The following is a 27725-nucleotide window of genomic DNA, read 5'->3' on the forward strand; positions in this document are numbered from 1 at the left end:
GGGTAAGGGAAAAGAAGGGCTGGAAAGAAGAACAGGTGGATGCAGAGGGACAGATGAAGGCAAAAGGTAAAGGAGAGAGGCGGGAATACGGAGACAGAAAGGGAGAGATGAACAGAATTAGAAGAAAATATAGACAAAGATGGAAGAACAGTGGGAGAAGTGGAGAGAGAAGCAGAGGCTGGGGAGGTGGGAAAGAATACAAGAGGAGGGGTATGGGAACTAGGTGGGGCAAGCTCTGTTCGGCAGCCTGCCCAGGCCCAGGCAGTCCAGGCCCAGCCCTGCCCTCTCCCCTCCCCTGGTGCCTGGGGAAGGCCCCTTGGAGGCCCAAGTTCACTGGGACCCAGCTGAGGGGTGCAGGCTGGGGCCCGCTGGCCCTGGGTCTGGGGCTCTGCCTTGCACCTCCCTCTCTCCTCCTCACGTGGTGGTTTGTACTTCATCTTGTTTGCGGGGCGGCTGGGCCTGCTCTCGGGGTTTAATGATCTGTGCCATTATTTATAGCTTTGCGCGCCGAGAAACACACTGAATTTATCGCTTGCTTCTATAAATAACCCTGGCAAACGGGTGCCCAGGGAGGAGGGCGGGAGGGGGAGGGAGAAGCGAAGAAAGGAGAGGTTGGGGGTAGGGCAGGGGAGGACTCTGTGGACTCTGTCCCCAAAATGGGGTGATGATGTGCACAAGGACAGTGGAGGCCGGCCAGACTCTTTCAGCGTTGGTGTGTGTCTAAGGATGCATTAATATAACAGGACAGTGTGTGCCCTGTGAGGGGAGAGGGAGTGTCTGCATATTTCTGAGGGCATGCATGAGTTGACTATGTGTTACTGTTTGTGTTTGTCTCCGGTGCCACATTGGTGGCGGTGAGGTTGAAAAAGCACAAGGTAGCCTTCAGCAATGGCTGGTCTCGAAACGGATGTCCAGCAGGGCTGAGAGACAAGGGTTGGGGGTGGGGCTTGGCTAGAGTCGGGATTCTTTCTCTAAGGTTGGGATAACAGAAAAGGTCGCAGTGAGACTGCTTTTCTGGGTGTTCGATGGCAGAGGTGATAAAAGGAAGAAATGAGGCCTGAGGGGGCGGGGGCCAGCGCCACCTGCTCCAGGATCCAGAGAGACCTTCACTTTTGGGCTTCATGGAAGGAGAGGTGGTGGATGGAGAGAGGGGCGGGGTGTGTGGTTGGCCGCAGCCAGCACTCCTCCTAGGACCCTCCTGGCAAGTCCTGACCCAGAGTGGGAGTAGGGGCTCCGTGCAGGCCAGCCTGCCTAGGCAGAGCCAAGGGCCTGGTGCTGTGGCCAGCAGATTGCACCATGCCTGCCTATAGCAGGCCTTCCCCCTGGCCAGGGCTCTTCCCTACCCCTCCTCAGGACTGCCCAGGGTAGCCAAGTCTTGAGGAATGGAAACCCTGGCATGGTCCAGCCACAGGGCTGTGGTCCTGCCTCCGTTCTCTCCCTTAGCCCACCACACAGAACCCGCTGCAGCAGCAGCCATTAGCTCTGGGAAGTGCTGTGCATCTCTAATGAGGGCATTTGCATATATAACGAAGAACCTTCACAGGTGTTGGCAGAGCCACCACTCCTCTTTTCCCTTTCTTCTTTCCTGCCAGCTGCCATCTTTGACCTGTGGCTCTTGGGGTATGGGAGTCCCTGCCCATTCAGCTGGGAGATGTGCTGTGCTGAAGGACCCCAGGCACAGGTGAGTTTCAGGGACCCCCCTCTCTGGGTCAGACACAGTCAAGATGAAAGCCCGTTGTGTCATTGTGCGTGGACAGGCCCAGCAACCTGTGTACACGTGTGAACATGAGCCTGTGCACAAACAAAGAAGGCACAAGGTCAACACGCCCATCTGTGCCCAAGTGCACTGCAGCGTGGTAATGTACCCTGGTCAGTGCAAGTATGCAAAACACGTCCCAGGCTGCACCCTGGCTCATGCTCCGATGCGCAGTGCACACGGCTGCCAGCACATGCTCCTTCACACTCACATCCTGGCACTAGTGCAGACAATTAGAGAAAAATGCACCTGCACCGACGCTTCCTCCATCCACACGGGCCCCCTCCCTCCCTCCTTTCCTTTCTCCCTCATGGAGTCATCAGCTCTTATTCAGGCCAGAAAACTACCTCCCCATCCCACGTAGACCTATGAAGTACGCAAGAGACCATTTTCCTTTTTAAAAAAAGAATATGAGAGGCCCTTACACCTAGATAAATGACATTGAAGGGGAAGAGAAAATGCCAGGGCCAGGGTGGCAGGTAGGACCTCAGGTTGGGAACTGCGGGGAGGTGGAGAGATTTCTGGGGAGGAGCAGCGCCAGGGGTGCGGAAGTCCCCACAAGGTCATTCTCAGGTTATCCCCGACAGCCTGACTTTCCTGCTGCAGACCAGCCAATCCCCGGCCCGAGGCCTCCCCTGACTCTCCTGTTGGTCCTGCCGAACCACATGACCCTCCCGCTCTGTGGCATCTGTCTGGATGATGGATGCAGCTGCTCAGCTCTACCTGTTGGGGGACAGGGACTGCACAGCTCCTAATTACCTCCTTCTTCAGTGAGGGCTGAGGGCTGGGGGCTTGATGCTGGGCTGTATGAGACCCCTTCTCCTCCACTGGGGCTGGGGCTGACAACCTGAACTAGAGCCAGGCCTGGAGGCAGGCAGGCAGGCATTCCCTGAACTGCGCTAGGGTGAGGGGGTGTGGGAGCACTAACCTGGGGTGTGGAGTGTGGAGAGTGCTTCTGGAAGGTTGACAGAGGGGAGAAAGTGCATCATAAGTGACTTGGGAAGCTGGGATAGGATATTAAATGAATGACCTTTCTCCAAGGCCATCCCACCGAGGGCAAGATTCAGTTAAATATCAAGGCAAACTTCCTGGCAATCAGGGATAAATGTGCTTGAGCAAAAGACAGAAAGGTGGAGACAGAGGTTTGGAAAGATTTTTAGAAGACGAATCAGATCATCGTTTTCCTGTCTGATGGGTGGCTGGGTCAGAAATAGTCAAGGTGAAAGCCCATTGTGTCAGTGTGCATGGACAGGCCTAGCAACTTGTATACACGTGTGAGCATGTACAAATAGCTGCAGAAGTAGGCTGGAGTTAGAGTAGGAGGGCTGGAGGTAGAACTCGGAATGATTTGTTGGACCAGTGGGTTGGGTGACACTGAACTGGATGCTTGAGGAGGTTGCAACACATCAGTGTGGGAGGCTCTAGGTCTGGCCTGGCTTGGGGAGGGATGAGGAAGACCCCAGGATTGTAAAGATGGTGGAATTCCTCCAGACTTCTCCCCAGGGGCACCGAGGTCTTAGGGGGCAAAGGCATGTATTCAACAACACCCCAGTGCAATGGGATACCTGGTGGGTGTGAGTGCCCCTGGCTAGAGGCAGGCAAACAAGTGGTTTGGGAATGGGACCACTACAAGATTTCTTCTGATTCTGAGATCCTAGGAATCCCAAAATTACAATTCTTCAGGTTTCAAGAAGGGAAAGTGGGGAAGGGTTGGGCACAGAGCTGGTGAGTAGTACCAGGCATCTTGGCTGCCAGTCCCCTTCTCCTGGTGGCAGTGGCTATGATGATATGGCTATGATAATTGCTATCCTTAGTAAATGATACTGCAACTCACAGTAATGACAACTCCACCAGGATTCATCGCTCATAGTCCTCCCATTTTGGGGGATCTCTTGGCTGAGGAAGACGCGGAAGGGGACCTTGAGTCCCTTTGTACCCCTGGTCCCAAAAGGAGGACAAAATAAACCAGTTGTCCAGGTAAGCAGACCTTGAGGTCAGTGTGGATAGCAAGGAAGGGAGTTGGGGTGAAGGCGGCAGGTAGGCTCCTCATGTTCCAGTGAGTTCTCTTTTTTTTTTTTTTTTTTTTTTTGAGATGGACTCTTACTCTGTTGCCCAGGCTGGAGTGCGGTGACCTAATCTCGGCTCACTGCAACTTCTGCCTCCTGGGTTCAAGTGATTCTCCTGCCTCAGCTTCCTGAGTAGTTGAGATTACAGGTGCCTGCCACCATACCCGGCTAATTTTTGTATTTTTAGTAGAGACAGGATTTCACCATGTTGGGCAGGATGGTCTCAAAACCTGACCTCAGGTGATCCACTCACCTCGGCCTCCCAAAGTACTGGGATTACAGGCATGAACCACTGCACCCAGCCCCAGTGAGTCCTTTTCTGAGTGGTCCCCTGCCAATCTTTATTTGTCTCCCCAGGGCATTTTTCCCAATCAACCGCACCTCTGGGTTTACGTGGGTTGCAAATGTTTGGGCTGTCCTCAGCAGCGTGCCCCCCTCATTCCCCGCCACTTGACTCCTCACTGTCCTAAGCTCATCAGGCTGTGGGGTGGACCCTCCCTCGCCCTTGTCCTTTATGGTGCCTTGGGTGCCCTCCTCTATTGGCATGAGTCTTGAGGGAAAAGGTTAGGTAGGAGGTTGCTTACTGTGCTCCCCAGTGTGTGTGCGCATGTCTCTGCTTCTAGTACAGTTTCTTCATGTGTGTGCTGCGGTGCAGGGTACACAGAATGTCTGGAGAGGCGGCTCTGCTCTTGCCCATTCAGGGTGGTTATGAAAGGGAGACAGAAGGGGTGGGTATCTGGTGATCCATCATCTCCCCACCAGGGCAGACTGGAGCAGTTTTGTGAAACCAGGCTTTCCTGGTCTTAGCATGACACTTATGAGTGTGCGTGCACACACACACACTCACACCACAGTCACCCCAAGAGACAACACACAGACTCACCGACATGCTTGATGCCTCAGGTTTTTTCCCGGGAAGTCTGCCCTGTAAGCTGCTCTCTAATTTATTACCCTAATTTATTAGAGTAAAGTTCCTAATAAGTCCCTTTGCATGGATCCCCCATGGCACCCCAGACAGAAACCTTCCATAACTCCCCAGTGCCCATGGAGCGAAGCTCAGACCCTCTAGCCAGCACCCAGGTTCTTCTCTGGTCTATTCCCAACCTGCCTTTCCAGCTTTGTCTCCCATAATCCTCCAACAGGAGTGTCTTCCCCAAGAGGACTATTCCTGTGCACTTACATTTCCTCCCTCCTGGATCACCAGAGCGAGTGCCCTCCTCCCACTCACACTCTAATCATTTTTTAGGCCTCCCCACTCCAGGTGGCCGTTTTGACTTCCCCAGCTTAGAGCAACTTCTTTCTTAGCATGTATGTGGTCCTTGGCATTTGGAGGATGTCTTTCTACAGGTTGGGTCGGAGGAGCTCTGTCTCCTCACTTCTGAGCCTCTCAAAGCAGGGCCTGTACCCATTCATCATTATTTCCCTGGTGCTTAATGTGGTGTCTGGCATCTGTGTATGTAAATAGCTGAGAACCTGGCCCCAGGAAAGAGTGGCCTTCTGATCTGGATTAAGTCCCTGCCCTGGTTCTTCTGGGTCTGTGACCCTAAGCAAGCAGCTTCCCTTCTCTGGGCATCAGCTCCCTAATTGCACTGTGGGGAGGTGGGACCTCCTTACTCTAAGATTCTGTTTCTGTGGTGGTGAGAATGGAGACAAACAGCCAGATATAAATAGATGCATAGGTAGCCTGTTACAACACAGCAGGTGAGGAGGCTGGGGGGTAGTAACTAGATAAATGGCTAGGCAGATCCATGTGATCTGGGCTACTTCCTTTGCCTCTTGCACCCTCTATTTATTTATATGAAAAATGGGATTGACGTTACAGGATTCCTTTGGACTTTAGGTAGGCAGAAGCTTAGTTCACACACAGTACAATAGAAGGACTTATTTGGAGAATTGTATCTGGGGCCCCTCTCCCTTTTCATGTCTTCCCCTCATGGTCTCTGTTCTGTTTCTTTTCCTCTTGATAATTGCCTGGGAGAACCTGTACTCACCTCCCTTCACGTCAGCCCCAGTGGCTTGGTATCAGGCCTGAGTGCAGTCCCTGACTGGCAGCCCACGGTGGGGTCTGGGCTGAAGAATGCTTCAGTGAGTCTCCAGGCAGCTCCTCTGCTGGAGTCTCCTTTGCAAATGCTGTTGCTGCTGCAGGAACCACAGGATTTCCCACCACCCCAGATTCCCGTATTCCGACTCCTCTGCCTCCCACACATCCTGCCTTCTATCTGACCCTGACCTCGGGGGTCTCTCCCAGCCTGAGAAATGTCCCCCTTGCCTCGTTATCCTTCCCTGGGAATACTGAAGCTGGAGTTGTCTGTGGAGGCCAGGAAAGTTCCTCAGAAATTTGAGGAAGGGGGTGGGGTCTTGAGTGAGGGGAGACCCCTATTCTACATTATGACCTCTGGCTCACCCCCACTTCCCAAGTCACCCTTGGGATAGCATTGGATGGAGGCCCCAGAGTGCGGCCCCAAACCCATGTCCCTGTCTCCATAAGGCCTTAGAGGCGGGAAACTTTCTTTGCAGGGAGCCGAAGGGGAACTGGTGTGTGTTCAAGGTGCCCCGGGGGTCCCAGCTTCCCAGCCCTGCCCACTTTGTGATCTCCAAGGACCTTGGGTGCATCCAGCCTCAGGAAAGCCGCTCTGTTTACAGTGTGGGAGGTTTGTTCCCACTGATGCTGCTCAGTCTAGAGCTCTGGAGGGAAGAGGGGAAGGATTGTGGGAAAATCGAGGGGGGAAACCACGTGAACTTTGGAAGGAGGTGGAGTTGGTGACTTTTCCCCTCCTTGGAGCAGCTGGGAGGTCTAGCAAAATTTAGCCCTTTATCCTAGGGAAGAAGGACCCTAGAAAACAAGTGAAGAAACCAAGTGGGGGAAATTGAGGGCAGGGAAGGATCAGCAGTTTGCCGGGGGCTGTAGTTGGTGGGAGGGAAAAGCTGGAGAGATCCAAACCAGAGAGTACAAGTCAAGACTTATTGCATGTGATTTGGCTGCAAATACACAGCATTTGGGTCATTGCAAGGGTGAGGGCCCTAGAGGCTGGGGCTGAGTCACATGTTTCATTTTTACCATAGGGACTGGCCTTTGCTTGCAGGGGCCCAGAGAGGGAAAATATTTGGGCGAGGTCACACAGCACTTGCCTCAATCAGAGGCCAGCCTGGCTTTCTCTTGCTTTTATTTTCTCAGCCACTCTTGACCTAAAAAATACATGTATTCTCCAGTCTGTACAATCTCCCATGCTCCCTCTTCCCCCTAAATAGTTATGTGTGAACTTTGACCTGGGAATTCGCTTTGAGGGGAGCACTTTGGGAAAATATGATAAAGCCTCATAAAGAACTCCAACAGCTTGCAAATAGCCTGTGCTAAATTGCCTCTTCAAGTGAAAATTAAAGCAAATGTCTGTTTTATGGTCATGTTTTCTTGGGCGGCAACTATGGGGAGAGTGCAGGCAGTTCAGAAATGGGAAGCAGAGGGAAGGTGGAGGCATGTCAGGTGTGGGATCCCTGGACAGGTAGAACGAGCTGCTCCGCAGAGGCCCTCCAGACCGTTCTTCTGCATTCCTGCCTCTTCCACCCCTTTTCTATATAGAGAGGGTGTCAAGATAATCCTGTCCCCAGGAAGCCCTTCTTAAGGCCTCTCCTCTTCTCCCAGTGTGGCTTTGGAAAGTTCTTGGTCTTCTGGGGGCACCAACCTCCTAGAGTGCCAGTGGTGGAAGCCGTGACATCACCCCGGTCAAGGTCTTGACCTGGGGTCTGTGACCTCCCAGAGTTTCTCTGACAGGCCTCTGAGGTTGTTGCTGGGGTCGAGGGGCTCTAGACCACCCCACCCCCTGCTCTTGCAGTTTTCCCCAGATCTAGTCCACTTTTGCATAGCGGGATTCTAAGTGAGGATTGTTTGAAAAGAGGTTCTAAGGCAATAATAATAATACAATAACAATAATAATAGTAATAATAATGATGATGATGACAAAAGGAAACTCCTGATCTACTCTAATCCCTTCACTGCACAATTGAAGAAATTAAGGCCCAGAGAGGACCTCTTGGGGGAGGACCGTTGGTTGGATGAAAGGAAGTCTGGGAAAAGCAGCTCTGATTCTGACCCAAGTCGCTTCCCTTCTCTGGGCCTCAGTCTCCTCATGCGTAAAACAGATTTCCTGAACTTCAAAGGTCCTTTTCAGGTCTGTGAACCCTAAGTAAATAAGTGTGTAATAATGACAACAATAGCCCATGTTTTTTGACCCCAGGGATGTGCCACGTCCTAAGTGCTATGCATTTTCTTTTCTTTTTTTTTGAAATGGAGTCTTACTCTGTCGCCCAGACTGGAATGCAGTGGTGTGATCTCGCTCACTGCAACCTCCGCCTCCTGGATTCAAGTGATTCTCATGCCTCAGCCTCCCAAGTAGCAGGGATTACAGGCATGTCCCACCATGCCGGGCTAATTTTTATATTTTTAGTAGAGACAGGATTTCATCATGTTGACCAGACTGGTCTCGAACTCCTGGACTCAAGTGATCCACCCGCCTTGGCCTCCCAAAGTGTTGGGATTACAGGCATGAGCCACTGTGCCTGGCCGCTATGCATTTTCCATGGGCCATCCCATTTAAGACTCAATAACTTTATGAAATATCATTATTCCCATGAGGAAACTAAGGCACAGAGAGGTTAAATAACTTGGCTGAGGTCCTTAAATGGCAAAGGCAGAATTTGAACCCTGGCAGTCTCTCTCCAGGGCTTGGGCCCTCAGTCACTACTCATGTAAGGGGACTGGGACTCAGTCCTGCTGACCTTGGGCCAGTGCTCCTTCCACTGTACCAGGCCACCTGCCTAGCTAGGGTGGTGCTGGCCTCAGGCTCTCTGGAGGCTGCTGGGGTCTGCTGTACTCAGTGCTGGGAAGCGTAATGCTCAGTGCACACCTTGCAGAAGGGGCTTTGGGGAAGAACAGGATTTCTTTTTTTTTTTTTTTTTTTTTTTCAGTGAGTTTCCTGAGCTTCAAAGAACAGGGCTTCTTGAAGGAGGCCTCAAAGGCTGAGAAGAGCTTCTGTGGGACTCCAGGAAGCTGTGAAGGTTCTTGATCAGGGCAGCAATGATACAATAGTGTAAAAATTTCCCTCCCTGCCCCTCACCCAATGGCCTGCCCACCTAGGAAACCCTGCAACAGGCAGCCAGACTGGCCCAGTCTGCAAAACCTTTCAGTGACAACCCCCTCAAACACACACATACACACACACACACACACATGCACGCAGTGTCCCTTCTAACCTGGCTATCCCAGCCTTTTCTCTGAAGCTTCACTGCTAGAACTTGATGTTGGATCTGGCTTCCTCCTCAGAAGACAATTTATGGCAACATGTCGAAGACTCTGTTTTAATGAAGTTGCAAAAGTAGGTTAATGGGCTGTGGGTGTTTTTCATTCCCCTCCTCCTGCCCCATCTCCACCCCTGGGTGGATGAATGATGCCTCTCCCAGCAAGATGCAAAGTCAGGCTGAGGATCTCGGGCCTGGACTCAAGCTCGCATCCCTTCCTTGGCCCCCTGCTCAACTCCTCAGCACCACTCCTCTCAGCCATGGGAAGGTGCTCAGAATATCTAGCCCCAATCCCTCCTGCTGTAGCTGTGGTCCAGAAGGTGCTCCAGGTTCTGCCCAGAGGGGAGGAGCATGGCATATTTGAGTGGTGGGTCTGGGGTAAGGACTGAGGCAGGGGTGGGACTCTGAGGAATAAGTAAAATGCTGGGGAATGGATTCTTTTAGACTGGAGAGGCAGGGAGGTAGAAGCTCAGCTAGCATGGACCCAGAGAACTCTGAAGCTGGTGCTAGTATTCTGGAGGAGGACTGAGTTTCTGGGAGTCTCTCCAGTTGCTGTCCCTGCCTGTGTAATTCATCTCTGTGTTTCCTGGTACCATGCCGATGTAGAGCTGCTCTTGCGACTGTTTGCTAAGTGAATGATGGATACAAGAGTGAATGACTCTTCTTTCCCTATGCCAAGTCTCTGGGGCTAAACTACCCTCATCCTTGCTCACCTCTACACCTTCCCTCAGCTGTTACTACTTGGAACCCTCTCCCTTCTCAGACTGTGCCCAATGCTGGCTCTACACTTCTGTCTCTTGGGGAGTTTTTCATGATTAAACTGCAAGAAGGGTTCTCTATTCACTCGGGTCCAAGATTAGGGTCTGTCATCCCTGTAAGTTCAGGGTCCCTAGGGTCTATGTCATTTTCCTCCAGATTCTGCCCTGCCTCAGCAACACCCAGGGCAGGGCTCCAAGACTGAGGTGGGAGCTCTGGGCTCAGTTATTGCTGGGGACATACACCCAGGAGGACCATACTGCTGCCCAGGACCAGGCCTGGTCCTTCCTCCCTAGAGAAAGCCGGGAGCACGCACAGCATCTGGCCTGCCATCCCTCCCGGGGAGCAAGTAGCCTTCTTCATTCCCAGCCCCTCACTGCCAACAAAGGAGGCTGTTGGCCAGGGTTCGGGACTTGAATACCAAGATGGGGTAGAGCAGAGCCTTGCTGCCCTACAACTTCAAACTATCCCCTCCTCTAGGAAGCTGGGTCACCTCTGTCCTTCCCCCTCCAAACTCCCTAGCTTTCTTTTACAGCCTTAGCTCCCTCCCTTCCTCTGGGCCAGGTAGTAGCACAGGCCTGTGACCTTTTGGAGTCACCCTATAAAAACCCCCAAGCAAACCTAGTGTGAAGCCCAGAAAACCCCACCATAATCTCCAGGGCAACTCCACAGTTGTACTCCAAACTCTACAACAGCATCCACAATCTACAGTAACACCCCAAATCCCTATAGTAACATCCAGAACTACCCAGCCCAGGCAGTGCCACAGAGCCACCCCAAACATGGCACAGGAAGCTCAACACAGGCCCCTTCAGGAGCAGCTAAGCCTAAGCTGATCTAGCTGACCCGGACAGGGGGGTCCTCCTGTCCAAAGCCCCCATTGGACCTTGCTCCCCACTAAGCTTTGCTGTGGTAGAGGGACGGGTGCGTGCCCAGGGCATGGACGTGAAGGTTTCCGCTCACCTGAGGCACTGAGGGAAGAGGTCTTGGAGGACAAGCCAGATTGCCCCTGGAGGGCCAGGGAAACCCAGAAGCCATGGTAGTTTAATACCTGAAATGGGAATCCATGGGGTTTCTGTGGAAATTTCTGTGGATGAAGAGGAGACAGGACTCCCGGGTTCCCACGGTCACACGCACATGCTTTACAGATCTGTTTTGGGTCTGAGTCTCGGGGGCATGGGAGGTGGTGTGGAGACAGTGGGTATGGTGGGGGTTAGTAACTGGCAGTTCAGAGGGAGGAGACACAGGCCCATTCCCCTAGTCTGATGAGAGAGAAGAGAGTCACACTGGCACCTGATTTAGGAATTGCTGGAGGGGCTTGTTGAGTGCAGGGAGAAACCAAGAAAAGGGGAGCCAAGGGTTTCAAATCAGAAGGGCTTCAGGGAGGAGAAGAATGGGCAGGAGGTTGGAAAAGAAGGGGCTGGGTGTGGTGGCTCATGTCTGTAATCCCAGCACTTTGGGAGGCTGAGGTGGGTGGATACCCTGAGGTCGGGAGCTCGAGACCAGCCTGACCAACATGGAGAAACCCTAAAATACTTGGAAGGGAGGCTCCCACCCTCTCTGCCCCTGCCCCTGGCAGCCCTACCCCCAATTTCAGCAGGGCTAGGTCCCCAGAGCCTGGGGATGGGTTGGGAAGGTGGGTTACATCTACTAAAAATACAAAATTGGTGGGGCGTGGTGGTGCACACCTATTATCCCCGCTACTTGGGAGACTGAGGCAGGAGAATCGCTTGAACCCTGGAGGCAGAGGTTGCAGTTAGCCGACATCGTGCCATTGCACTCCAGCCTGGGCAACAAGAGTGCAACTCCATCTCAACAATAATAATACTATTAATAATAATTTAAAAAAAAGAAGAGAGGAACAGAGCTGGGAAGGTCCCTGGCGGGGAGGGGTCTCTGTAGCTTTCGAAGGGTTGAGAGCTGGTTCCAGGCCAGGCTGAGTTCAACCTGTGGAGTCACCAGACATTGGCATCTCTGGGTGTAAAACTCTGAGAAGGGAAGAAGATGAATATGGAGTCAGGAGGCCTAGGGACTGCAGGCTCCACCCTTGCCCCTTGACCTTGGGTAATTCCTGCACACTTCTAGTGTCATCTTTCTCCAGTCTGTAGAGAGGGAATAACAACATCCAGCATTCTTGATTATTTAGAAAGCTTCGCTAGCAGATGAGAAAGCTGTCTGGCCCACAATTTAGTAGATGTAAACGGTGCCAGCCCCTCTGTGGTGCATGAGATGTCAAGTTCTAAGTTCCCAGCTCTGCTACCAGACAGTCCTTTTTTCAGGCCTCAGTTTCCCCATCTGTAAGACAGGGGGAGTTGCACTTGTTCATTTCTTGGGGCCCCTCCCCCATCTGGTATCTGTTTAATAATTTTCAAGGTTCTTACAAAGGAGATAATAAATGCCAACAAGCTTTGTTCAAGTGTAAAGTGTGCTTTCGATGTGAGGGGCTGAAGGGCTCCCCGGGTGCAGAGAAAGGTGCTTTGAGCTGGGCCATGGCCCACAGTCTATCTTAGGCTTGGACCCCTGGAAGGAAAATGCAGGGAGCCCTGCTCAAGTTTATCCCACCTGCTTCCCAGAGCTGTGCCCACACCAGCAACATTCTGCTCCCCCTTCCCAGTCAACCCCCAGGCTCTGGGGACCAAGCCCTGCTCAAATTGGGGGTGGGGCTCCCAGGGGCAGGGGCAGAGAGGGTGGGAGCCTCCCTTCCAAGTGGCTCCGAGCTGGAGCACAGCAATTACGCGGGAGGATTTATGTCCCTTTGCCTTTAATCGGAAACTCCATGTCAAGAAGAAAAATCTGCACTGTCCTCCGGCCCGGCTTCCTGCTTTATCATTATTATTGGAGGAAGGTTGATTTGGAAACTTAAAGAAAAGTGGGGTTGGGGGTGGGAGCCACTGGGGAAGGGGAAGTGTGGGGCACAAGGATGGCCTTCCTACTGTTTGGTTTGTCACAAGAAGGGGACAAAGGGCAGGGCAGGGGCTGGGGTCCTGGAGGGCAGGTGAGAAGAGACCAGAGGAATGCTAGGGGGAGGTTGGGGGCTGCAGGGTCATGAAAGGAAGGGGCACCCAGGAGCTGGGGGATGCTCGGAGGGAGGGAAAGGGTGGGCAGGCAGAGGGGATAGCTGGGGGTTGAAGGGACCTGGGGAGAGAAGAGAACCAGCAGCCAAGGTGGAGGGATGGAGCAGCCAGGTGCTAGAGGGACTATGGGTGGGCAAAGGGGTCTGGAACAGCTAGAGAGGCAGCCAGGCTCTCAGGGGATACTGTTGGGGAGGGAGAATGTGGGGTAAGCAGAGGGGATGCAGGGTGGGGGAAGAAGAGGGTAGGGCCTCGTGGAGTGAAGAGGCATCGGGGCTGGCAGAGGGAGAGGGAGGGTAACCAGATGGGAGAGTCAGGGACTGGGGCTGGTGGGGGGTTGGACCAGGAACTCTGGGACTATCTCGGTCTATATGGCCTGCTCCCACAAAGGCCTCTCCTCACCTGGCCCACCTGTGTCTCCTGGTGTCCTGATTGCAGGGCTCTGGCCTCCCAGAAAGCCCAGGTTTTTGCCTTCCACCTTGGGAGCTGTTTCCTCCGGTGATCAGGTGTAGTGACTGGGAACAGGCTGAGGGGAACCACTTGACTGTCTTAGAGAGACAGGTCTGCACTCTAGGGAGGGGAGACCAGGGATAGAAGGCCTCCTTCAGCCATCTTCCTCCCCTGTTTGGAAGTCCCCCCAGTGTCTTACCTGTTATCCCTCCTGTTGCCAGGATTTCATTCGGATGCTTTGGAGTCAGGCCTGGGTTTGAATTCTGTCTCTGGCACTGGCTACTGGAGAACACCTCTCTGAACCTCAGGGTTTTTGTCTGCAACATGATGACAGTAATACCTACGTGGCAGGTGTTGTCAGGATTAGAGATAATTAAGTAAAGTATCCAGCACATAGTACGCCTTCAAGATGCACTGTGCCCATCTGGCGGTAGCACCTGATATATGCAACCTCTCTGCTTTACAAAGCATTGATGAATTATTTGTATGTTTTCTCATTTGATTGTCATGACAGCTTAATGAGGGAGCCTGGGTAGGTGTCATTATCCTCATGTTAGTGATGGAAACCATGGTACAGAGTGGCTGAGTGACTTGCCCAAGGCCACACAGTGCATGCCTGGAGCAGCCGGGTGACACAGGCCCATAATACCACATGAAAGGCTTGAAGATCTTCTTCTGGGTCTTCTTCCTCCACCCTTGCCAAGGCCCCACACCCAGCCACTGGTCCCTGGAATCTAGAGTTGAATTTGGGGTGCTCAGCGGAGTGGCTCAGCTTCCAATCCTCCTGCAGCCCGGGCCATGCCCACCTTCATGCGCCTCCTCCCCAGCTTGACTAAAAGATTTTATAGCCGTTTATGAGCAATTTATGTCCATATATCATCGGAGATATATAGCCAGGCAAATATTAGGGACCCAAACGGAGGATTTAAGAGTGAGTTTTATTGCTGCTGAAAGCAGGTGTGATAGGCAGCATGTGGAGACCCACCTTCCCTCTTGCTCGGCGGCCGGGTGGTGGCAGCAGGGACTGGGCTTCAGCTGAGAAAAGCCATCTGTGAAGCTTGTGTGTTATGCCAGCACCCAGGGGTGCGTTGGCGGAGGGTGGTGATGAAGGGTGGGGCTCTGTTCCTCAGAGAGCCATGCAAGTGGGTGTGGAGGGGTGAAAGGAGGCCAGAAGTCACAGGCTGGTGTGGACAGAACACCCTCTCCAAACCTGGGTGGGAAGACACTGAGTTCCAGTGGATTCAAAACCCAGAAGCATGGATTGAAGTGAGACAGACTTGGGAACCAGCTTCTCCCCAGGGGCCCCTGGGAGAGATTTTGGCATTGCCTTTTGCTGGAAGTCTTTAAAAACTGGATCTGAACAAGGAGACCCCTGCCCAGAGCTGGTAAGCTGGACAACGTGACCCCTACACTCTTGAGCCGTGGCCCCTGTTCTGCTGGAGAAAGCCCTGCAGAGGAGGTCATCCGTGGCCTCCTTTTGGGCTCTGTCCCAGGCCCCCGGCCCACGTGTCCTCTGCCCTCTGCGGGCTCCTGGGTATGGGTGAGTGGCAGAGGGGTAAGGAGAGCCTTCTTGGCTTGCGGCATATGGAGAGAAGACGTCCCAGGGAATCCTCGCTCCTGATTTAAGCAGCTCCGACAGCTTTATGGCGCCTCCTCGAGTGAGCCCCCAACGTTGGCTGTTTAACTTTTTAGCGTCGTTTAACGCTTAGACTCTGGCGGACAGGCAGGCCCCAAGGCCCCAGAGGCAGCGGCACTAAATCAGGACACTCTGAGGCCCCGATAAATAATTTTTACAGGGCACGCAGCCCATAGATCACCAGTGGGGGTAGGGGGAGAGTGGCTGTGATATTTCAACCAATTGTCATATGTGACTGCCCTGTGCTCCGACTCCAGGTCGCCCACATGGCAGCCAGCTTCATAACTGGGGCTTCATTCTGGGGCTTCATTCTGGGGCTCTTCACTTTGGGGCATGGGAGAGGAGTGGGAGACGGGGCCTTTGATAACCCCAGCCAGCAGATGACCCATTGCCTCCCCGGGAATGATGTTAAGGTCTGCTCAGCTCGCTGTTGTCCATAGAGCATGGGTGCTCAATCCAAGTCTCCTCTGGCACTGGGAGAAGGGACAGCTGAAGGCACAAGGGCAGGGTGGCAAAGAGGAACATAAATAACTTTCTGTAGCCAAAAAGTCACTTTTCTGACCAGCTTCCCTGTTATGTTGACCACTTCCAAACTTGAGGTCTGCGTGAGAGAACAGCACAGAGGGAGGGAGGCATTAGACCTGACCCCTGGAGAGGAGGGCAGAGCTAAGGCTGAAGTTCAGAGAAACTGGCAGCATCCCTGTACCATTTATACCTCTAGAGAAAGAGACGGAGAGATGTGGTGGGGGAGTGTGGAAGGAGAGAGACAGAAACACAGAGAAGACTAGAGAGTGAGAGGGACAGAAAAATGAAGATGAAAGACACATGAAGATGCAGAGAGAACAAGAGACAGAGGCAAGAGGAGACAGACCAAAACTGACTCAGAAAGGACACTCCAACAGATGGTTCGGTGTGGAGAAGGAGGCCTTTTCCTAAAGCTTGGTACCAAGCAAGAGGAACAGTGGTATCAACAGACCAAGGCAGGGGCTGCGTCTGTGCCAGGCTGACCTGCCCCATGCCCTCTGAGGGTACCCTTTCCCTGGCTCCAGGACCGTGTTTCTCTGCACCAGCTCCACGCTGCTTCCCCACTCTCTCCCCTCCCCTCAGTGCCCTTGCCCCGTCCCCTCATCTGTAAGATCCTGGGATTTGCGGGGACACTTAATCCATATGGAGCTGATTCATTCCCATCTAAATCATCTCCATGAGCTTCCCTAAGAGCCCTCTGATGTGCCAGCCACCATTCCTCTCGCGGGGGCGATGGCGGGCTGGGGGCTGCCAGTAAACAAACCTCAGCCGCCATCCATCTATCCTGGCCTCGCCCATCAGTCCAGCCAAGACCATTCATCTCTCCAGCACTGCTCCCTGCACTCCTCCATCCCTCCATCCATCTGTCCCTCCTCCTCATGCCCCTCTACTGGAACCTTTACCTCTGTGTCTTGTCCTGGGTAGCATCTTGACGGGTCATCTCAACCATCCCCCTGCCTTCAGACAGGAGCCTTACTTTACCCCTGGCCCAGCAAGACGGGGGCTCTCCCGGTTCATCACCTTCCAAGAATGAGGCCTTTGAGTCTGATGATTTTACTCTACAGCACTGACAACCTAGGGAAGTTCCTTCTTCTGTCTAGCTTGTGTGTTTGACATTCACATATGACCACACGTCTGAATGGGAGTGGGTATAAGATTATAGGATTATATTCAAGCATGAGAGTCTCCAGTATTTGTAATATGTACCTCTCTGGCTTACCATGGTATGGGGAGCATAAGACCAGTGAAATGAGCCTCCCCCCTAGTCTCCCCCAGCAGAGTCTGGCCCAGTGCCAAGCACACAGTGGGCACTCAGTGTTGATTGCTTCCTGGCCATCTTATTTGCCAGTGCCAATGAGCCCAGTGGTCTCACATACATCCTGGGGGGGTTTTGGTGGTATAACTCTGTGGATCTGATACAGGGCAGATTATGGCACCTCTAGCCTGGCAGGGTTTGCAGTAAACACTAAGGAAATGTCTCTTACATCTATTCTCCCACCCAGATTTCTTAATGCAGGCCTGGGGTAAAGCTTGCCTCAACAACTTGCTCTTGGTAATTGTGGGGCTGAAGAGAGGGAGGACAAACAGGAGGGGCAGCAGGTGTTGGTGGGGCCTTCTATGGCCCCGAAGCAGAACCCTCACATTTGGGAGAAACCCTTATATGTTTACCTGCACTGATGGGGAGAGGGCACGGAGGGTGCCGCTGTCCCCTGCCCCAGCCTTATCATTATGGCCCTTCCCTTCTCAGCTTCTTCAGCTCAGCCTGGGAGGGGTGACTCTGAGAAAGGGGCTTCTGCAAGCCCCTCAGGAGAGAAGACGGGAGCAGATCTTTGGGTCCCACCTCAGCATCTCAATGCGTAGCACCACTGGGAGTTGGGGAACAGGTCTGTCTGTCTCTGGAATAGAGAATTTGGGTCAGGCTCTAGTAACCCTGCAGAGGGATAAAGTGGGTATGGGGGGTGGAGGTGGAGTTACAGGGAAAGATGAGGGCAGTACCTGTGTCAGGTGTGTCCTTCTCGGGATCCACAGTCATGGAGAATGGGAGGGAGAGAAAACATGAACTTTCACATGCCCTGAGAGAGCTGGTGCCTCACCACTGCCAGTGGCTCCCCCAAGACCTGGGATGCCTTGTTGAGCATCTGCCCTGCTCCCAGACCAGACTAGACCAGGCAGGGAATCCCGTTGCAGGATTCTCCCCTGTCCCCACACTAATTCCCACTCCCTTTCCCCTCGTTGCTGGTCCCCTGCATGGAGTCACTGTGAGTGCACAGGATAGGTGAGGCTCTCTACAGCTGTTATTGAGTTGTGAGGATCCTTGACCTTGTCCCTCTCACTTCCCTACAGGGAGAGGAGGCTCTAATTGTAGTCAGAAAGATAAGAAGGGTGTCGTGTAGTGGAGAGGGACTGGAGGGGCCATGGGGAAACTAACCACTTGCCCCAGTCGTGTGAAGGTAAGTGTGGGAGGGGAGGGGCCTGCAGGTGGCAAGGCCCAACTTAAGAATGATGGAGTGCTTCTTAGTTTTCTGAGCTATAGACATGTGGGGTATGTAAGACCATGCAGAAGGATAAATTATTGCCTAAGAAGGAGAGGACATGGGGAAATAAGAAAAAATTCAAGCCAGGGAGACCCAATGCTACTACCCCCACCACCATTGTGACCTAACCCATCTGTGCTGGACTGGATTAAAGTCCACAGGGACGGGGAGGCCTGAGAACTGGCCCTGAGGTCTTCAGAGGAAAAGCTGATCCCACAACGTGCATTTGCTTGATGTTACACAGAGCAAGGGGGAGCTGGGAACAGCTGCTCAGATTCTTCAGGTGGGACAGCCACGGGGAGCTCCCCATCCTCCTTCCTTCCTTGCACCCACCTCTCTACAACCCCTCCTTCTACCTAGTCCACTGAGGAACAGTGCCCTCCTCTCCCACTGGCCCGCCTCTCGTGGTTGTCCCCAGCCTCTTGGGCTGGGCCCTCCTCACCCACTCAGTGGCTCCTAACCTCTCTTGTCTCCTCTGAAACTCCTCTTCCTGCAAGAAGCATCCCAGGCTGCTTCTCCCCTCCCCCTAAAAAAAGCCCACTTACCCAGACTTGCGGCTGATGAAAATCCTTTAGGATCCACTCGTGGGCTGCTGCCTTGGGTCCTGCAAGGTTTGGAGATTCCTTTGTTTGTCTGTCTTCTATTGCTCAACGTCCACATGTCCAATTTAGGCTGGGATTCCCACAATACAGGTGAGGAGCCAAGTCTTTTTTTTTTTTTTTTCTTTATTTGAGATGGAGTCTCGCTCTGTCGCCCAGGCTGGAGTGCAGTGGCACTATCTCTGCTCCCCGCAAGCTCCGCCTCCCAGGTTCACGCCATTCTCCTGCCTCAGCCTCCCAAGCAGCTGGGACTACAGGCGTCTGCCACCACGCCCGGTTAATTTTTTGTATTTTTATTAGAGACAGAGTTTCATCGTGTTAGCCAGGATGGTCTCAATCTCTTGCCCTTGTGATCCACCCGCCTCGGCCCTGCAAAGTGCTGGGATTACAGATGTGAGCCACCACGCCTGGCCGAGCCTGGGGTTTTTAAAATCTGTTTGACAGCCCTTCTTCTGACATCATGAGGCAGAAGTGTCTTGAGGAATGCCGGGGGGTCTTAGAGGACCAATGAGCGGGACTGGTACACTTTCCCCCAGGGAAGCCACCTATGCTACACAGCAAGTAGTGACTGAGGCTGGACAATGGGAAGAACTGGAATCTCTTAAAACTGAAGGAAAGATTTCCAGGGTTTCAGTGAAGACCTTGAGGAGGGATGACTTTAATCTTTTCAAGTTCTGAGGGAGCAGAGAGGCCTGGGAGTCTGGAAAAGTTTCTGTCCACTCTTGCAGAACTGACTCAAAAGAGGGATGGCCACTTTCTTTTTCAAGAGCCCTGACTCATCCGCTTTCAGTCCAGTTCCATTCACAATTTCTTAGATAATTGTTTCTTTCTTAGACAGAAATTTGGTTCCAGAATTCCCTCTCTTATTCTTCCCTTGACCTGGGTACCATCTTTGGGAACCAACTTCAGCTCGTGGTGCCAGAAGAACAGAGATGTAGAGACATTTTTGGACAGTCACATAGCAAACCATCAAGGAGCTGGGAATGCCCCCTTATGGGTCCTCTTCTCTTCTCTGGATGTGAAGGGAAATGATGTGATCCTAGGGGGAAGGGTGGGGTTAGTGAGAGCTGGAAGAGCCCCCCCGCCCAGCAGGCCCAGATCCAAATGTGCACATGATGGAAATGTGTTCACAGCCAAGGGCCCCTCCCTCCCAAAGAGAAAATCCCACAATTGGGGAACATCTGGATCAAACCATAGCCATGAAAGCGCAACATCAAACGAGGGTTTCTGAGCGACCCTCCCCACAGGCCCCCGTCCAAGAGAAATTGCAGACCTTCCTACTTGAAGCTTTTAAGTGTCACAGAACCCCTCAAATTTGGGATTGCCCCCTATTTGCTGGAGACAGATGTCCCCGAGTGTGGTTGGGCCTGATTGCCCCCAGCGGGAGAGAGTGTGTATGACCTGATCTTACCCCCAGCTGATCCAGGCAGGAAAGCTGTGATGATGGGCTCCAGCCTTTCAGGCTGGGGGCTGGGGAGAGAGGGGACAGGTGGGCCTTCTGAAACGTGCCTACATCAAAGGTTTGAGTACCCTCCCTTCCCAGCTTTGGCGCCTCCGGGGGGGAGGAAAGCGGTGATTTCACCACATAACTGCACGTAGGGCGGATCTCAGTCTGAGAACTTCTGGGGAATGTGGAGAGGGGAGGGACGGTGCTTCCCAGAGGGGAGGAAAGGGCAAGGGGGGTTCTTGCTTCCAAAATAGGCTACCCAGGCCAAGGAAAATGGGGCCATATGCAACCTCCCTCCTGCTCTGGCCTCTGTGGAGGGAAAGCTGAGGGGAGGGTGCATTCTTCCAAGGGGAGAGAAGGAGAAGCTGTAGCAGCAGGAGGGCAGGAGTCGGATCACAGATGGAGAACGGTGGGGAACAGGGGCATCTTACACACACGAGGGCGTGAAATAGGAAGGCTGTAGGGTATGTGAATTCCAGGAGACAGTAGGCGCTCCCCTCCCTGTTCCCCAGGCTCTGTCCTGTCTCAGGAATCAGAGAGTGTCTGGTCATGATGCTGGCAGGGTGGGATCGACTGTGGGGCACATGGGTTAGGGAGGTATCCCATATCTGGCTGGAATCCCAGTTCAGATTTGGATCATTTGAGGATGAGTGAGAGTTGGTTGGGGTGTTGACACCCCTTAAACCTTAGTTGAAGAAGCTAAGGATTTATTTTTGGGGTGGAAGGTCACCTTCAGTTGGGAAGAGTGTGGGGAGAAAAAAGGGGCACCATTTGCATATAATTTTGCTTCTCGCTTCCATCCTCCTCCCCTTCAGGGAGACTTTCATGACCCTTTCCTTTCCCTTCCCAGGGAGGTTTAGGTGTGTGCATGGTGCTCCCCTGGTGCCCTGGGCGTACCTATAGTCTTAGTTCTTTTCACCTTGCTTTGTAAAGATCCCTGGTTTCTTTCCCCATCTGGACTGTCAGTGCCTTGATGGCATGGACCTCCTTGCTCTTCTCTGTGTTCCTAGTGGCCAGCACAGTGCCTGGCAGAGAGCAGGTGCTCAGTGATGCTACCCTGCTGCTGCTGGAGCCCATTCCTCCCATGACCAGTGTTCTGGGGGAAACAAAGGACAACCCACAGGATGGTTCTTTAGCAGCCTGGAGGCCTCTGATGGGCTCTCAGTCTTTCTAAACCTGCAAGGATAGCTCCTATCTGACTGCCTCTGGGAGTCTCCTGGGAGGACCCTCAGTGACAGCACTTTCTTCTACCCCTGAAACTTATTGTCCATAAGGCTCACCTTCATGGTCAGATACTTATTTATTAGAGACAGGGTCTTGCTCTGTCACTCAGGCTGGAGTGCAGTGGTACAATCACAGCTCACTGCAGCCTCTAGTGGGCTCAAGTGATCCTCCTGCCTCAGCCTCCCATAGCTAGAACTACAGGCACTCACCATCACACCCAGCTAATTTTTTTTTTTTTCTTTTTGTTGAGACTGACTCTTGCTCTTCGTCCAGGCTGGGGTGCAGTGGCATGGTCTCGGCTCACTGCAACCTCTGCCTCCCGGATTCAAGCGATTCTCCTGCCTCAGTCTCCTGAGTAGCTGGGACTAGGATTACAGGTGCCCACCACCATGCCCAGCTAATTTTTGTATTTTTAGTAGAGATGGAGTTTCACCATGTTGGTCAGGCTGGTCTCAAATTCCTGACCTCAAGTGATCCACCCACCTCGCCCTCCCAAAATGCTGGGATTACAGGCGTGAGCTACCACACCTCACTAATTTTTAAAACTTATTTTGTAGAAACAGGGTCTCACTGTGTTGCCAAGGTTAGTCTCAAACTTCTGGCCTCAAGAGATCCTCCTACTTTGGCCTCGCAGCGTACTGGGATTGCAGGTATGAGCCACCAGGCATGGCCCCTATTCTTATTTTTAAATCTGGGATGGACGTGTCTCTTTTTTGTCACATGAGACCAAATACTCTTTGGGGCCAGACTACCCCTACTGTTTCTATGGCCCACAATGCCTAGCATGAAGGAAGACTTCAGTCAAGATAGGTTGGCTGTGGACCAGCTGACCCTCTCTGTGAGTGCTAGTGCCTCAGTCTTCCATGTGGCAGCTTTGTCTGGGGCTCTGAGGGCTGAGCTTCCATGAGCTGTTGAGTCAGGGATGTTCTGACATAAGGGGGCGAATAGGACACATTAGAAGCTCCTGTCCTGGTGACACAGGGCCTGAAGGACTCTGTCAGCTGAGAGAATCTGTGCTCAAGGGGAATGTTGTGGAGATTACAGCGGTCAGAGGGTTTTATTCAGAGTCTGTGGGAGAGGAAAATAGGAAAGGAGCTGAGAGAAGGGGAAGGAAGGGTTAGGCAGAGGATGAAGGAGGATGTCCATATGGGATGAACTTGACAGAGGGTGAGCAGGCAAAACATCTTTGCTTGCTAGGGAAGACCCAAGTGTGAGCCTGGCAGGCCTTATGTCTAGGAGGGGTCTGGGCGATTGTAAACAATATACTGTGCTCTGAAGATTGTACCCACCCCTCCTGTCCCCACTCCCATCCCTTCCCAAGATGGGGATTTCTAGGCCTAGCCTGAACTATGCTGGGGTGACACCACCCAACACCAAGGTCAGGTCAAACCAGCTTTGCTTCATACCCTTGGGGCCTCCTTGAGGCTGGAGGGGACTTTGAAGTTGATGGAGAGAAGACTGGTGAGCTGTGTGCTAAGCAGGGATCTCTCAGCCGTCAATGAGGTGGAGAGGATCTCCACTCCCTTTTTTGAGGGGCTGAGATATTGATACCTTAGTTGTCAAAACCTAGGTTTTTCATCCTTGAATGCTGCGTGAGGCCGACTTGATCACCAGGCGTCTCTGGGTAGTAGGGTGTGGCAGCATTGCTGAGCTCCAGAGAGCACCATTCACTGTATTCCTGGAGCACAACTCTAGGTGGTGCCCTTCACATAGAATTCAATGTGTAAGACGCCCCCTTCTCCCCCGGGAAGTTGTGCAACTGTGGGTCACCATGATGCCCTTTTTGGGTCAGAGTTCTGTTTAGAAGCCCAAGCTGGTCAACATGAGAACTAGCAATATTCAAGTAAGACTTTGCCCAGAGACAGAGAAAGATGGACAGAATGATTTCCGAAGTTTTTTTTTTGTTTGTTTGGTTTTTTTTGTTTTTTTTTGAGACGGAGTCTCGCTCTGTCGCCCAGACTGGAGTGCAGTGGCCGGATCTCAGCTCACTGCAAGCTCCGCCTCCCTGGTCTACGCCATTCTCCTGCCTCAGCCTCCCGAGCAGCTGGGACTACAGGCGCCGCCACCACGCCTGGCTAGTTTTTTGTATTTTTTTAGTTGAGAGGGGGTTTCACCGTGTTAGCCAGGATGGTCTCAATCTCCTGACCTCGTGATCTGCCCGTCTCAGCCTCCCAAAGTGCTGGGATTACAGGCTTGAGCCACTGCGCCCGGCCGATTTCCGAAGTTAAGTCCTCATGAAAGTGGCACAGGAATCGGAGCTGTCTCCCGGAACAACAGGACCGTGGAGCAGTGTGTGGTCTTGGGCTAGATTAGAAATGACAAAAGTCCATCATCAGGGAAGGAAAACAGTCTCAAAATCCCTGAATTGGAAAGGATAACCCATATGGAAGCACCTAGTGGGGCTGGGCATTTAATAGGTAGGCAGTTAATACGAGGTGAGGCAGTAACTCATGCCTGTAGTCCCAATACTTTGGGAGGCTGAGGTGGGAGGATTGCTTGAGGCCAGGAGTTTGAGACCAGCCTGGACAACATAGGGAGACTTCATCTCTACAAAAAATAAAAAATAAATTAGCCAGGCATGGTGGTGTGTGCCCGTAGTCCCAGCTACTTGGGAGGCTGAGGTGGAGGATTACTTGAAACCAGGAGGTCAAGTCTGAAGTGAACCATGATCATGCCACTGCACTCCAGCCTGGGTGGCAGAGCAAGACCCTGCCTCAAAGAAAACTCCCCCAAACAAACAAACAAACAAACAACGATAACAACAATGAGGGGAATCAGAACCAGAGTCTACATTCCAGTCTCTAGGTTTGCGGATCTTAGAGGCCGAATGGCCTAGCCACGATGGCTACAGTTGTGCGTGGGAACTCACTGAAATCAGAAATGGGAACCTGACCTAGATAGAGGTCAGGAATTTGTTTTCTTCTTTTTTCTCCTTCTTAGGGAAAGCTTAGTCCATTGTTTAGGATGAAAAATAACAACCAGATGAACGAAAGAAGGATCATCAGGAGTGATGAGTAATGCGCTCCAGATGTGGCTATGGAGAACTGGTTCTGATGGGCACCGCTGCCTGCGAGTAGTCACCTTGTGGGGAGACCCCCTTATTTCAACAAGGTTGCAGTGACACAATTTTTTGCAGCCTTCTTTTGGAATTGTCTTCAGGGCATGTGGCTCAGTTTTTTGATCGTCCTCATTGGTGGTAAATCTTTATGCTTTGCTTTTTTGGAATCAGTCAGCCCCCGCCACCCCCCGCCCCCAGCTAAAAAAAAAATCAGTTAATAATGGTTGCCTTGAATTCTTTGTAAACTGGCTCTGAAGTCAGTTTTGAAAGGAGACTGCACATATGTTTTAATCAATAGAGGCACATAAGGAATGAGTGTATGCTCTCTGCAGGTGACTGTTTTGAAGGGCAACCCTTGTTTGTTCTGCCATGTTTGTTTAAAGAAGCTAATCACAGATGTAGAGTTCGTATTGTATTCTGTATAATAAAATAATGTAATATGATGTTGAAGGCAGTATGCTAACTACCTCTTCCTGCTGCTATTATGAATTAATACCTCTGATGATGTATAATGCATTTGCTTTTGCCAAGAAAGGGAGGGAATAGAGGCATGGAGGCTGTGTCTACACAGGCAGACCCAAGTGAAGAAATGGTTCAGTGATTCAGGGAGAAGGTTCGGGCATCCCTCTGCCCGTGAGAGTTGCCTAACTATGCACTCCTTTCTGGACTAGCTCTGTGTTCATTCTTCCAGAGGATTTGGTCAACTGGGCAGGGTGCACAGCCCTCTTTTAGAGGGGAGATTAATTTCTTAGCTTGGTTCTCTGTCATTCACCTGCAAAAATCAGCACTAAGATCTAAGAGAGGGAATCATAAATCAGTTCATAAATTATACTTTTCACAAAAGTGGAAGAGGTGAGGTCAAAATGAACCTACACAGCAAACTTGTTCACACAGTTATTAGTTAACCTAAATGAAGAACTCTTTGGTTGAGGAAGTTTCCAGAACTTTCCTTTCCTGAGGAAAGACCAGGAAGGAATGGGTAAGCATCGAATCAGGAAGACTGAGGGTCCCCCCCTTTCTCTCCTTTTGGGGAAACCCAAAAGGATTTACCCACTATGGGCTTATGTGGGATTTTGGGTGTGATGGCCGGGTTGGGCAGAGAGAGGGTAGAATGACCTCCAGGAGGCCTAGCCAGTAGAACACTCAGTGCTCCTTTGCTGATAGAACAAGCTGCAAATCAGGAATTTATTAGGAGCTGAGACTCATTTTCCCACCCTTTATAGCCCTGACGACTCAGAGCCAAACTCTGGCAAGGGGCTTCCTCATGGTTTTAATTAGACAATTAATTTTTTATCGCATCGTTTGATTTCCAGAGCCGGTTCCACTCTCCCTCTTGTCCCCCACCTGCCTCCCAGCTGTGAACAGGAAAGGAGAGACAGGGGGATTCAGGGAGGGCGCAGAGAAAAAAACCCTGTCTGCCTTTGAGCTGATTTAGGAGTGGCGGGGAGGGGGCGGGAATCCTCTGCCACCCCAGCTTGTCTAGCACCAGAGACACTGTCCAGAGCCCAGACCTGGGCTTTCAGAGCCTGCACAAAGGCATTCTGAGCTGCTCCTCCCAAGCTTCTCCCTGCTGCTGGGCTAATTAGTAACACAGGGTGGGGGTAGGGGCAGGGAGCAGTGCCCCGAAATACATTAGCGGCATTTCTGTGGTTAATCCTGGCCATGCTTAGAGGCTGTTTACCCTCTACCCAGGGATTAGGAACCTGTTTGAGTTAGAAGGGCAGGGAGAGGCCAGTGCTTGGCTCTGTCCTCCACCTGCTTTCAGGCGCTGGGGTGGGGGCGCTGAGCCAGCGAGGGGTGGGGAAGTAGTGAGAGAAACCTGTCTCCAATCTGTCTCCCCTTATTGATCTGCCTTCCAGCAGCTTGGCCTCCTTTTGAATCTTGATCCTTCCCCCCACCACCCGCCCCAAGTTTCACCCCTCACCACTGCCCTTGTCAAATATCACCCTGGCTTGGAAAGGTGGGGAGCAAGGGAAGAGGGAGGGGATGCAGTGTTTAAGCAGTGGGCATGAGCCTGGCTGTGGAAGGGCCCCCTATATGTCACGTGTGTTCTCTTGGAGGAGTAGGGAGCCCCCCTCAAAATTTCTGACTGTGCTCATATTCCGCCCTGAAAGAAGAGGAGACGGCTAGACTCTAGGAAGAACTTACTTTCAGTAGCAGAAACAGGTAGCTCCTTCTTTAAAGTTTTATGATATGCCAAGTCCAATATTTCACTGAGAGCAACATTGCTCAGAGGCCTTAAAATGGAATCGAGAGGGCTGTTTCCTCAGGTGTCCTGTTGGTGGGGACATTGTCAGTCATTGTTTCAGCACAAGGGCTTTTTCTGGAAGTGTATGTTCATGCACACATACACACACACCCACATACACATCAGGGGCACTGGCATGCGTGTGCAGGCATGCACATCACCAGGCACGACCCGTCAGCATGCCAGGACTCCAGGTTATCCGCAGAAAGGTGTGCACGTGCTCACACACACACACCCCGACAAAGCCAGACTCAATCCCAGAACCAAGCTGACAAGCATCTGCAGACACAGAAGTAGCTCTGAGGAGCCTCCAGGGCGCTTGCAGGTAAAGCAAGCCATCCAAAAGAATAGGCCGGGATGCCATTCAAGCAGAGGGGCTCTGGCAACCTCCTTGCTCCTCACATTCCCCTCTGGGGTCAAAGCAATATCAGCATTGGTGAATATGTGCCTCCCACCTGCCATTGTGAGTCTGGAAGGGCATACATTTCTCATGGGGTCCAGGACTGCAAGAGAAAGTAGGATGTATTTATACTGGACTGTGAGAGACACAAAGATAAAAGGACCAAAACATCAAAGGGCCCCCCAGAAGCTCAGTATGCAGACCTCTGGATCTAGGACTTGTTCTGTCAACAGGGTTTCTTCTCCTTCTGGGAAAGCTCAGTCCCTCTGCTGGGGCTTCAGGTGGTTCCATGCTGGGAGTGAGGGATGGGCCTTCTTGAGACGAAGCCCTGCCTCAGTGGTTGGGGCACATCTCTGACAGCCTGGCCACTGCCTCCCAAGTTGTGCATAATGGTATTTAGAAATCCACGGAAGAAAGGGACAGAAAGGCCAGGTGCAGTGGCTCACGCTTGTAATCCCAGCACTTTGGGAGGCGGAGGTGGGCAGATCACCTGAGGTCAGGAGTTTGAGACCAGCCTGACCAACATGGAGAAACCCCATCTCTACTAAAAATACAAAAATTAGCCAGGGATGGTGGCACATGCCTGTAATCCCAGCTACTCAGGAGGCTGAGGCAGGAGAATTGCTTGAACCTGGGAGGCGGAGGTTGTGGTGAGCTGAGATC

At 52.3% G+C, this 27725-nt stretch overlaps 1 long non-coding RNA gene across 1 annotated transcript; it reads right to left on the reverse strand.

The window, feature by feature from the left end:
* Positions 1–14287: 14287 nt before the first annotated feature.
* On the reverse strand, positions 14288–27582 carry LOC105474244 (uncharacterized). The gene is made up of 4 exons (XR_003016344.2): positions 27118–27582; positions 26563–26689; positions 18632–19724; positions 14288–15628 (listed from the first exon to the last, which is right to left on the reverse strand). It is a non-coding gene; the product is annotated as an uncharacterized lncRNA (long non-coding RNA).
* Positions 27583–27725: the final 143 nt, after the last annotated feature.

This window comes from Macaca nemestrina, chromosome 10 (genome assembly GCF_043159975.1).
Source record: "Macaca nemestrina isolate mMacNem1 chromosome 10, mMacNem.hap1, whole genome shotgun sequence".
NCBI classification, from domain to species: domain Eukaryota; kingdom Metazoa; phylum Chordata; class Mammalia; order Primates; family Cercopithecidae; genus Macaca; species Macaca nemestrina.